The 11,359-nt window shown below is 35.6% G+C and overlaps 1 long non-coding RNA gene across 1 annotated transcript; it reads right to left on the bottom strand.

The window, feature by feature from the left end:
* Positions 1-958: 958 nt before the first annotated feature.
* Positions 959-3,220, bottom strand: LOC140867518 (uncharacterized). Its single transcript, XR_012145166.1, has 3 exons — positions 3,079-3,220; positions 1,430-1,529; positions 959-1,214 (listed from the first exon to the last, which is right to left on the bottom strand). It is a non-coding gene; the product is annotated as an uncharacterized lncRNA (long non-coding RNA).
* Between the last annotated feature and the right edge of the window lie 8,139 nt (positions 3,221-11,359).

Below are 11,359 nucleotides of genomic sequence, written 5' to 3'. Positions count from 1 at the left end.
TTATGACACAAATGAGATGATGTCAAAATTCTTGGTACATTATAAATACAATAAAATAAATAACTGAAAATATTAATATACAAGATGAAATGCATTTTTTTATAAACTTAATATAAAAGATAAAATGCATTTCTTTATAAAATTAGATAGACGATTTCCTTTACCGTTGATTTGGAACTTGAATAATAAGAACACATATATACACACATATAGATATACATATATTATCATTCATTAGAGAATGAACGAGATTTAAAGACAAAAAATAAAATTAAAGAAGTTGCGTGAAAATTTTCTAACTCTAGTTACAAACTATTTATGAAAAATTGATTCATGTGTAGTAACTACGTCAATTAATTATTTAATTTTTCTTTTAGCAATTTTATATCTATCTTTTCAAAAGTGCAATTCCAAGTTTTATGTGAAATAAATTTGAAACTAATAAAATTAATATATAAATTATATAAATTAAAGAGCTTAAATTTATAATCAATTTTATTGAGTCTCGAAATTATAGGTACATAGTTGCTCAATTTAATTCTATCACTTTTGATATGAGTAGTAGATTTACTAACTCAAAATTATTGAATTTTAAGTTAGCGCACTCTCAAAATATGTTCGATTTAGTTGTTACATTGATTATATAAAATATGAAAGACCTTTTCCATGGATTCCAAACAATTTGCAACACAACGCATTACACATGCATAGATTGATGCAAAGATATATACTTTAAAAAAATTAAAGATAACTGCGATTAGAAAGATCATTACTTCAAAAATTCGAATTGTATATTATATATATATATATATATTATATGAAAGATAAAAGTCACTATATGTAAATTTGAAAGGGTTATGAATGATAAAAGTCCAATCCGACCCGACAAATATTAATTTTAATGTCAAAAACATTACTTTATCTAATTTTAACTAAATACATAGACCCTTTCTCACAATAAAAAAATAACCATCATATCTTTGGAAATGAAATGAAGAAGTCTGCGTCTTATATTAGTATTAGTTAAAAAAACCCCAAAATACTCGACTAAAATTTATTGTTACCTTTAAAAATTAAAACACTACTTATCCAAACTTAAGCAGAATATCACAAATCTTGATCAAAACAACCTTTCTCATGACCCCACTAAGCAGAATGCGTGAGAATAACCGTAGGCTTCTTCGCGATCCACTATTATCGAAAATTCAGCCATGCTGCAAAACCAAAATGTAGTAACATAAAAGGGTGGGTAGTAGATGTAAAAAGTCATAGTTTCCGTAATTTATTTATATTTAATTAATTATGAATCGGCCATTTTAGATGCTAATGTCAGGTTTGTAAAAATATTATGACATACAAATCCCAAAACTAACTCTCTCAACAGATTAAGAATATGCATAGTGAAAGAGAGAAATGTAGTTAACATTACCTTGATATACCTAATTCCCCTGGTAGTTCTCCGCAAACACCGTCGGCATACCATCAGCCAATACTTTTTTGTTACTTCATGCTGGCTCCCACACGCACGACTGTTGAAACAAAACAGTATTGTTACATTTGTGACTGAAATGTACAAGTTGATGCCATGAAGAAATTCAGCAACAAACAGAAGCAAAATCGGGCAAAAGAACTTGAGTGTCTGTCGTTGGAACATAATGCCAAAGACAAAGAATTGCACCACATTAACACACCAAGTGCAGACATGGGGGAGCTAGCCATACCAAAAACTAAATGACTGATGATATTTGATGAACCGCAAAAGTCAACATTCGACTATATGTTACCATGTTACAATATCAGGTATAAGCGACGCTTAAGCCAACAATCCCATCAAAATTGTGCCAAAAATTAAAAATCAATCGGAATGAAAAAACCACATATTAAAGGCACTTCTCTTATTAAAGCACATACAGCAGAATCAAATCTCAGTTGGGGGCATATATTTTTAACAGACATGTTGAGATGAAAGTTAGATTCATAAGTGAGTGTAACATGCTCCAAAGTAGATATGTAAAATTGTAGCAGTACCTAGGAATACATAAACGGCTAAAGTTGCAACAAGGGTGACCGAAACAAGAGTATCTTGTATGCACTCTACAAGCAACCAATACTTCTCATTTGAATATCACAGAGTGAAAATAAATGTGTAAATATAGCCGAACAGGTCAACCAGATGTCCCTGGCAAAAAGGAACCTTTACTAAAACATACTACTGCAATGAGCCCTTAAAAATGCACAACTGGATTTCCTAAACACAAAATAAAGCTGTCACTGTATAGAAAGCAATCACCAAACGTTATCTCCTCACAAACCCTGAGTGTTGGTTCGGCTGAATTGGGCAAGGCAACCACATATAATAATATAATAATAAACAAAAGGTCGACGAAAAATTACAAAGAACAGGCTCAAGACAATGGGAAAGACAACCAAATGCCTTCAACACAACTATAATATTTCTTAAGTGGCTTTGAATACCATCGTGCGCAAATGCTCACAAAATCGGAAATTTCATCAACCATTATCTCCCATCTAGCATAATATCGGCTTGATTTATGTATCAATGTCTCCTCACTCCAACAAAGGAAAAAAACAAAAGAAAAGGCAAGCGTATATCAAACTCGATACAAACATAAAAAAATTATTGCTCACACGGCTGTACAACCTCGACTTTCGATGGTTCATAAATTTTAAAAATTACTTTAAAATTCTTATTTCCTTATTCATACTCGTCCCAAGAGGTGAAAGTTTTTAACGAATAATCCCAAGTTCAACATTTTAATTACAGATCTCATTATTTGCAGAACCACGCAACTTTCATTCAATATGGGAGTCTCAAAATGATTTGAAATTATGCTGACCACCGAATCAACACAAATACCAATCTAACAAGCATAACTACCATCAAACAATGGCGATCTTTCCCACTGAAGAAGTCGTCTTCCACAGCTGGAGTCACGAAACAAAATTAAATAAAAATCACCTGGACATCTATAACATAATTCAATAAGATTAAAATACAGGATAGAAAGTGAAATTCAAGAAAAAAAATAATAATAATTTAAGCAATGAATCATCTACCAGGTGCCAGATCCACGGCAGTGGGTGTTGGGGTGAGAATTCCAGAATCCCATTTTCCTCTTTTTCGACAAATCGATTATTATTTCTAAAGCCGCCGATGGAATCGAAGAGACTATCAAACCTTAATCATCGTAGCATTTTATAAAATAAATTTGTCAAAGTTTTTCAATTGTGTTTTTGGTTTGTTTACTTTTGATTAACGATCAACTTTCCAAAAAGATTTAAATATCATAATGGTTTTTATTTTTATTTGTATATAACGTGAACCATTTTTTTTTTTTTTACAAAAATCTTAAATAAATACTCATCCAATTTTCTAAAAGACTAAATCACCAAATAATAAATTTTGTGAGGATGTTTATGTAAAATCAATTTTTATGATAAAATAAAAAATTGACAAAGTGTGTGCATATTATATAATGATCAATTTTCCAAAAAGATCGAAATTTTTTTGTAGATAAAGTGAACAATTTTTTTTAATATAAAAAACTTAATTAAATACTCATCCAATTTCTTAAAACACCAAAATAATTTGGTGTTTATTTGTTAGTAAATGAAATGAATAGATTTTTTAATTATATCATGCATTCATAAAAATATCATATTTGTAAATTTTATTATATATATATATATATATTAAATTACACACATACCCGATAAATCCACTCACGAGTATTAAAGATAATTTAAATAAATTTGAAATGAATTTATTTCATTTAATCGTGATTTAAAAATTTTGTTTAAATTAAATAATTTTATTTTATTTAAAGAATTTTTTAAAAAGTATGTTTAAAATATTTCGTGCTATATGTTGTACATTAGATTTTATATTTCAAATTTGAGTTTTTGGGATATTAAAATATGTTTTTAATGTTGTGTTAAATTATTTAATATTATGTAATTTATCTATGTTTAATGGTTGCAAGTTAGTTTTAACGTGTTTCAGGATCGGTTTAATTCTGGTGACGAAAGGAATCGAGACTAGCCTACGAATGAAAGTTAAGGAGGTATATGACCATTATGCGAATTTTGATTAAAAGTGATGCATGATATTTAAAGTTTTAAATAAAACTATTTTGGGTGCAAATTATAAAATTGAGCTTGGTAGCAAAGTTTTAAAATATAATTGAGGAAGAAAGTTTAAAAGTCAATATTTTTATTTAATATAACATTGGACATAAAAATTTCATCTCATGATTATAATCCAAATTATTTGTGATATAGGATTTGTACGAGGTGTCATGAGTAAATATTTGGTTATCCTCCTTCAATTGAAACGATTCATGGAGTTTGTTTGAAATCCAACACCCAATATACCTTGAAAGTTCCTTTTTATAATTATGGAGTTTGATTAATGTTCTAAAACAGTTTTTTCAAACACCAAAACCTATTCTAACATAGCCCAACTCATATGATTACAAGGCGCACACCAAAAAAGCGGGGCAATTTGTTGATGAGAGATCTAGATCTTTCAGCGTAAGTATATCTTATTTCACATTGTTTTTACATTTTTTTCTTATTTGATTTGAAATATAATAAAGTTATTGATGTGTTAGATAATGTAGGAGACGTTCGAACTCAGCATCGATTCTTGTTATCCGCATCAGGTGCTAACAACTCTCAGGCAACCCTTTACACGCCTAGAGATGAACTAGCTATATCTTCAGGTAGCTGGAGTTGTGCAAAATACAAAAAAAAAAAAAAAAAACAGGGGAAAAGGGGAGTGTATGTGTTAGGGACTCAGGTGGCTGTTGTGTATCATGAGGCCACTGCGCAGCAGGGGACACGCACTCGGAGCAGATCGTCTGCCGCTACAAGAGTGGAAATGGAAGCGACGAGAGATAAGGTGTGTCAACATAGGGACGAGAATGTGCAGTTCCGTGACATAATCGGGTCATCAAAATAGACCGTTCGTGCCTTAATTGCGAGTTTGGACACTGACAAAAAAAGAAATCCTCTCTAGATCCGTGATTTATGCACGTGTCTGGCACATATGGTGACGGAGATGACAATGATGATTTCTTGTTGTTCGACTAAGATGAGGACAAACGAAACGCATGCCTCATAGCTCCCTCCTAATTTCTTATTTGTGTTCCACTGTTCAGGTTTTGTAAAAAAATTGAACATTTATTATTGGATGATTGGGCACTAGTACTTGTTGGTGATGTTGTACAATTAATGTTTGTTAGGTTGTGACTCGAACAAAACTTCTGGGTATTATTCATCTGTTAATGACGAAATACGTATATGAGTTATTATTAATTATAGAGGCAGTTAAATATGACACGTGCCATTTAGTTATATACTAATTTTTTTTAAAATGACGCTAAAAACATCGACGGTTTACATATAAATTTGTCCCTAAAATAGTGGCTATTTATTTACAAAACCATCGCTACTATTAGAGATGATTTGTAGATAAAATCGTCTCTAAAATAGCCACTATTAATTTCAAAACCATTGCCAAATTTAGAGATGGTTTACTTATAAAATGAACGCAATAAAAAATTGGGTGTTTCCGAATGGGAGCTCCGATCGAGAAATTGGATGTACCTTTGGAAAGCCCATAGACTCATGAGTAATCTGACCAAACTTCTCGATCATCTGACGGTGTACGCCTGATTAATTTACAATTGAATCTGGAGGCTCGAGAAGCAAAGGAGCGCGCATCGTAGATCTGAAATTCACGGCGCCTGGGAACTCTGATTTGCTTACGTGAAATGGCATCGGAACCATTTGAAGACGAGGATTCCAGATTAGGGTCCCAATAATTTGGGAATGGCCGGACGCACCCTGGATATGAGAAAGCGTCGTCCGATTTTGCAAGAACAATGCCATCGGAAATACAACGGAGGATTTGGATGGGCAAATCAACTATGAAATGGATGAAATTTTTACTGTAGGATTGCCTTGAAGAGGCGAGTTTAGTGGTATATTGCATGAGTGCACAAGAGGCTTGGTGGCCGGAATCAACGAATTGGCCGAAAAATTCGGATATTTGACCATGGATTTCACCGGGCAAACGAACTCCGATGGAGCTAAAATTTTGATATGGTGTTCGCCTTGACTAGGAAATTCTAATGATCCGATGAACCGACCGAAAACATTTGCCAATGGGTCGATCGTGGAGGGGCGATTTTTAGGCAAATTTGAATTGTAGAAATGGGTCACTGATCTATTTTATTTTTTTTCCATTTGGTGTCTCGAAATGTTTACTAATCGACTTTTGTTGATTTGGATTTTTGTTTGTTTATTCACCGTCTACTCTTACCATATTTAGGTTGTATATGAACAGTTTTGATTTATTCATTTCCAATATAACACTGAACATAAAAATTTCATCTCCTGATTATAATACAAAGTATTTGTGATATAATATTTGTACGAGGTGCCATGAGTAAAAATTTGTTTATCTTCCTTCAATTGAAACGATTCATGGAGTTTGTCTGAAATTCAACACCCAATATACCTTGAAAGTTCCTTTTATAATTATGGAGTTTGGGTCATTTTAGACTGAGTATTAGGACTTTAAGAAGTCTTGATCAGACTTGTGATATATAATGGAACATGTTGTATGTTCAGGTTCTTCAGTTGGATCAGAGCAGATGAATATAATTCGATCGGATTGCATTTCTATTTCTTGACTGGACTGCGTCTTTTTAACCCGTGTTATAACCAGTTGATTAATGTTCTAAAACAGTTTTTTCAAACACCAAAACCTATCCTAATAGAGCCCAACTCATATGAGTTTGTTTACAAGACACACACCAAAAAAGCGCGGCAGTTTGTTGATGAGAGATCTAGATCTTTCAGCGTAAGTATATCTTATTTCACATTGTTTTTACATTTTTTCTTATTTGATTTGAAATCTAATCAAGTTATTGATGTGTTACATAATGTAGGAGACGTTTGAACTCAGCATCGATTGTTGTCATCCGCGTCAGGTGCTAGCAGCTCTCAGGCCACCCCTTACACGCCTAGAGATGAACTAGCTATATTTGCAGGTATCTGGAGGTATGCAAAAAACAAAAAAACAGGGGTAAAGGGGAGTGTATGTGTTAGGGACTCAGGTGGCTGGGGCGACGCACTCGGAGCACATCACCTGCCGCTACAAGAGTGGAAATGGAAGCGACAAGAGATCAGGTGTGTCAATATAGGAACAAGAATGTGCAGCTCCGTGACATAATCAAGTCGTTAAAAGAGACTTCCCGTGCCTTAATTGCGAGTTTGGACACGGACAAAAAAAGAAATCCTCTCTAGATCCATGATTTACGCACGTGTCTGGCACATGGTGACGGAGATGACAATGATGATTTCTTGGTGTACAACTAAGATGAGGACGAACGAGATGTTGGAAAACCGCGGCGTTCAGATCAATCAGAATTGTTACCCGGTGCAGCGGAAGTTTAAAAATTTAAATATGGAACGATTCCATAGTGTGGGTATCAATTCTTACGATTAAATTATGTGTGTGTAAAAATTAAATAACTGTTATATAATTTTTACCTTTAATCTCGAATCGAGATTCTGGACACCAACAGATTTCTCTGCTCTTGTTGTATCTCCCTGGAACTGATGAATAAACTTTTCTTCAATCAGGTCCACGAATAGAGGTTTAATCCCTCTGATAGATTGCACTAGAAAATCTATCAGAATTTTTCTACGAAGAGAATAACGAATTTGATTCGCTAATCCAGACTGCAATTCAAAATCACAGACCGGAAAATCTCAGGTAGAGTAAGGGAGGGGCGGCCGAAATCTTCTAGAGAAAGAGCTCTAGGGTTTTCGAAATTTTGCCTTGAGTTGTGTGTAATTTCTGTACTGCAATAACTTATTTATAATGCAGGCCACTAACAGCTTAGGGCCCATTAGTCATAAGTTCAGGCCCGACAAGCAAAGCCCGCATGTTCAGAAATTAATATAAAATTCATCGTGACTCCGATTGATAAACCGATTTCACCAATGTGCACAGAAACCATTTCTGCACATTTTAAAGTCAAGATAAATTTTTCTGAATCCGAATTCAGTGGTTTCCAAAAATGTCCATCTCTATGTCATTTTAGGAAATCCTACTCCCTTACTCTTAATCAAGAAGTCCAACTTCTTTGTTCATTAAATTTAACTCTTTAAATTTAACTATCTCAACGGGGATTAAAAATCCATTACTCTGTGTGACCCTCAATGGTTCAGGGATACAGCTAGCCGTGGGCTCATAACTCCTTGTGACTCGGAACAACGATTTCCGATTTGCCCATCGAATCATGGTAAAGCGCCTAGCAACATCGCCCCATGATTCCCTAGGTATCACTGATAGTGCCTACTAGAACCAGTAGATTTTGGTTAGCGTACAGTACGGTCCCTTCATCCAAATATCCCGATCGAATCAACAACCATTGGTATATCGAGAGTCGCTCGAGATTCGATAACTATGCAATACATCTTGAAGATCAAATAGCGACATCGCATGTGCTACTAAGAAACCATTTCTTAAAACACATCAAGTACTCTGGCCAGAGATTCGTCACACTAATATCTCCTCAGATCGCATAGGATATCCACACTCGCAAGTATGTGGTGAATCCTTGACAACAATGCATCGACTCCTATATGTGTTGTAACTGTACCCAATCCCGACACCTGATGACCCCAATAGAGTCGGTAAACGAGTCAAAGTACAGTACTAGCATATAGAGTCTCAATGATGTTTCAAGTAGTAAGGACTAATGGTGTACAACCAAAACCGCGGACTTTATCCACTCGATAAGTGATAACCACTTGGAAAGTCCGGATAGGGTAGTTCGATCATTCATCATATGAATATCCATTTGCATGCTTCGAACATCTCCATGTTCCCTACCAATGAAACGTGGTACTCTGCATCGCAAATGCTAGTCTCAAACTCGAGCGATCCTTATCCTTATTATCGGACGGCTCAATCGACTAGGAACAGTTTAGAATATACAGTGACTATAAGATGTGTTTCATGATAGACATCCCCATGTTCTACCACATCTTACATACACAATAGTATATTCAAGGTCTTTATCAAAACAACAATAGTATATCACAATATAACAATATGAAGAAAGATAAAGTCATTGCCATTAATAGAAGTGTAAATTATATTAAACAAAAGATTGTTTATACAAAGAGTCATCAAAGCCCATAGCCACAAGTTGGCTCACTGGGCACCCACTCTTTCAATCTCCCACTTGCCCTATAGCCAACTAGTCATACTACGTAGACCCATTGCTTCGCGATGTTTGTCAAATAATGGTCCTGGCAAGGGCTTAGTAAGTGGATCAGCGATATTTTCTGCAGAGGCCACTCGTTCGACAGTGATGTCTCCTCTTTCCACAATCTCCCGGATGATGTGGTATTTCCTCAGTACGTGTTTGGATCTTTGATGAGACCTTGGTTCCTTTGCTTGAGCAACGGCACCCGTGTTGTCACAGTACACCGGGACTGGACCAACAAATTTAGGAATGACGCCCAACTCTTGGATGAAATTCCTCATCCAAACGGCCTCTTTAGCAGCAGCTGATGCTGCAATGTATTCAGCCTCAGTGGTGGAATCCGCTGTGGTGTCCTGCTTGGAACTCTTCCAAAAGACAGCACCACCATTGAGCATGAACACAAATCCAGAGGTTGACTTCGAGTCATCCACGTCACTTTGGAAGCTAGAGTCGGTATAGCCTTCCAATTTTAGTTCTCGTCCTCCATATACCATGAACATATTCTTAGTCCTTCGTAAGTACTTAAGAATGTCCTTCACGGCTTTCCAATGCATTTGACCGGGATTAGCTTGATATCTGCTCGTGACACTCAGAGCAAATGCTACATCCGGTCTGGTAGATATCATCCCATACATGATACTACCTATAGCTGACGCATATGGTACATGTGTCATATTCTCTATCTCTTCATCAGTCTTGGGACACATAGACTTGGATAGAGAAACTCCATGACACATGGGTAGATGTCCTCTCTTGGACCCATCCATTGAAAACCGTTTCAATATGGTGTCGATGTAGGTTGATTGTGTGAGTCCTATCATTCTCTTAGATCTATCTCTATAGATCTGTATCCCAAGAATATAGGATGCCTCACCCAAATCCTTCATCGAGAATCTACCTGATAACCATATCTTTGTTGACTGCAACATCCCTACATCATTCCCAATGAGTAGGATGTCATCAACATAAAGTACTAAGAATGTCACAGCATCCTTAACTACTTTCTTGTACACGCATGGTTCCTCCGGGTTCTTGATGAAACCAAAATCTTTTATTGTTTCATCAAATTTTTGGTTCCAACTTCTTGATGCTTGTTTTAGACCATAAATTGATCTCTGAAGCTTGCATACCTTATGCTCGCTTCCCATGGATGTGAACCCCTCAGGCTGCCTCATATAGATTTCTTCCTTAATGTCTCCATTAAGAAAAGCAGTCTTCACATCTATTTTCCATATCTCATAGTCATACCATGCAGCTATGGCAATAAGGATTCTTATGAACTTGAACATTGCAACTGGTGAAAAGGTTTCATCATAGTCAACTCCTTGTCTTTGAGTATAACCTTTTGCCACCAATCGCGCCTTGTAGGTCAATACCTTACCATCAGGCCCAAGCTTTCTCTTGTAGATCCATTTACACCCTATTGGAACAATTCCATCGGGAGGATCTACTAAAGACCAAACTTGGTTTGTATGCATCGAATCTAATTCAGACTGCATAGCTTCAAGCCATAAATTTGAATCCGCATCAGAAATTGCTTCTTTGAAGTTTCTTGGATCACATCCAACATTGGGTTCATCTTGATCCCCTTCAAGAAGAAGACCATATCGAATAGGAGGTCTAGAAGTCCTCTCGGATCTTCTAGGTACAGGCGTGTCCAGCAATGGTTCTTGAGGTGTAGGATCGTTATTTTGTATTTCGGGTTCTTCTCGAACTTCTTCGAGTTCCATCATCTCGCCTTTCTTATCCAATAAGAACTCCTTCTCCAAGAAGGTGGCATTCCTTGAAACAAACACCTTTGTTTCAGCAGGATAATAGAAATAATATCCGATTGAATTCTTCGGATACCCTACAAAATAACATAAGCTGGATCGACTATCTAACTTATCTCCCACTGTCTGCTTCACGTAAGCAGGACATCCCCAAATCCTCAAGTACAAATACTTAGGAGCTTTTCCATTCCATAACTCGTATGGTGTTTTGTCCACTGCTTTAGTGTGGACGTTGTTCAACAACAATACCGCCATTTCAAGCGCATAGCCCCA

Source organism: Henckelia pumila, chromosome 4 (genome assembly GCF_033568475.1).
Source record: "Henckelia pumila isolate YLH828 chromosome 4, ASM3356847v2, whole genome shotgun sequence".
In the NCBI taxonomy this organism is placed as follows: Eukaryota; Viridiplantae; Streptophyta; class Magnoliopsida; order Lamiales; family Gesneriaceae; genus Henckelia; species Henckelia pumila.
The sequence above is the reverse complement of the archived record's forward strand: the minus strand, read 5'-3'. Positions and strand labels throughout refer to the sequence as shown.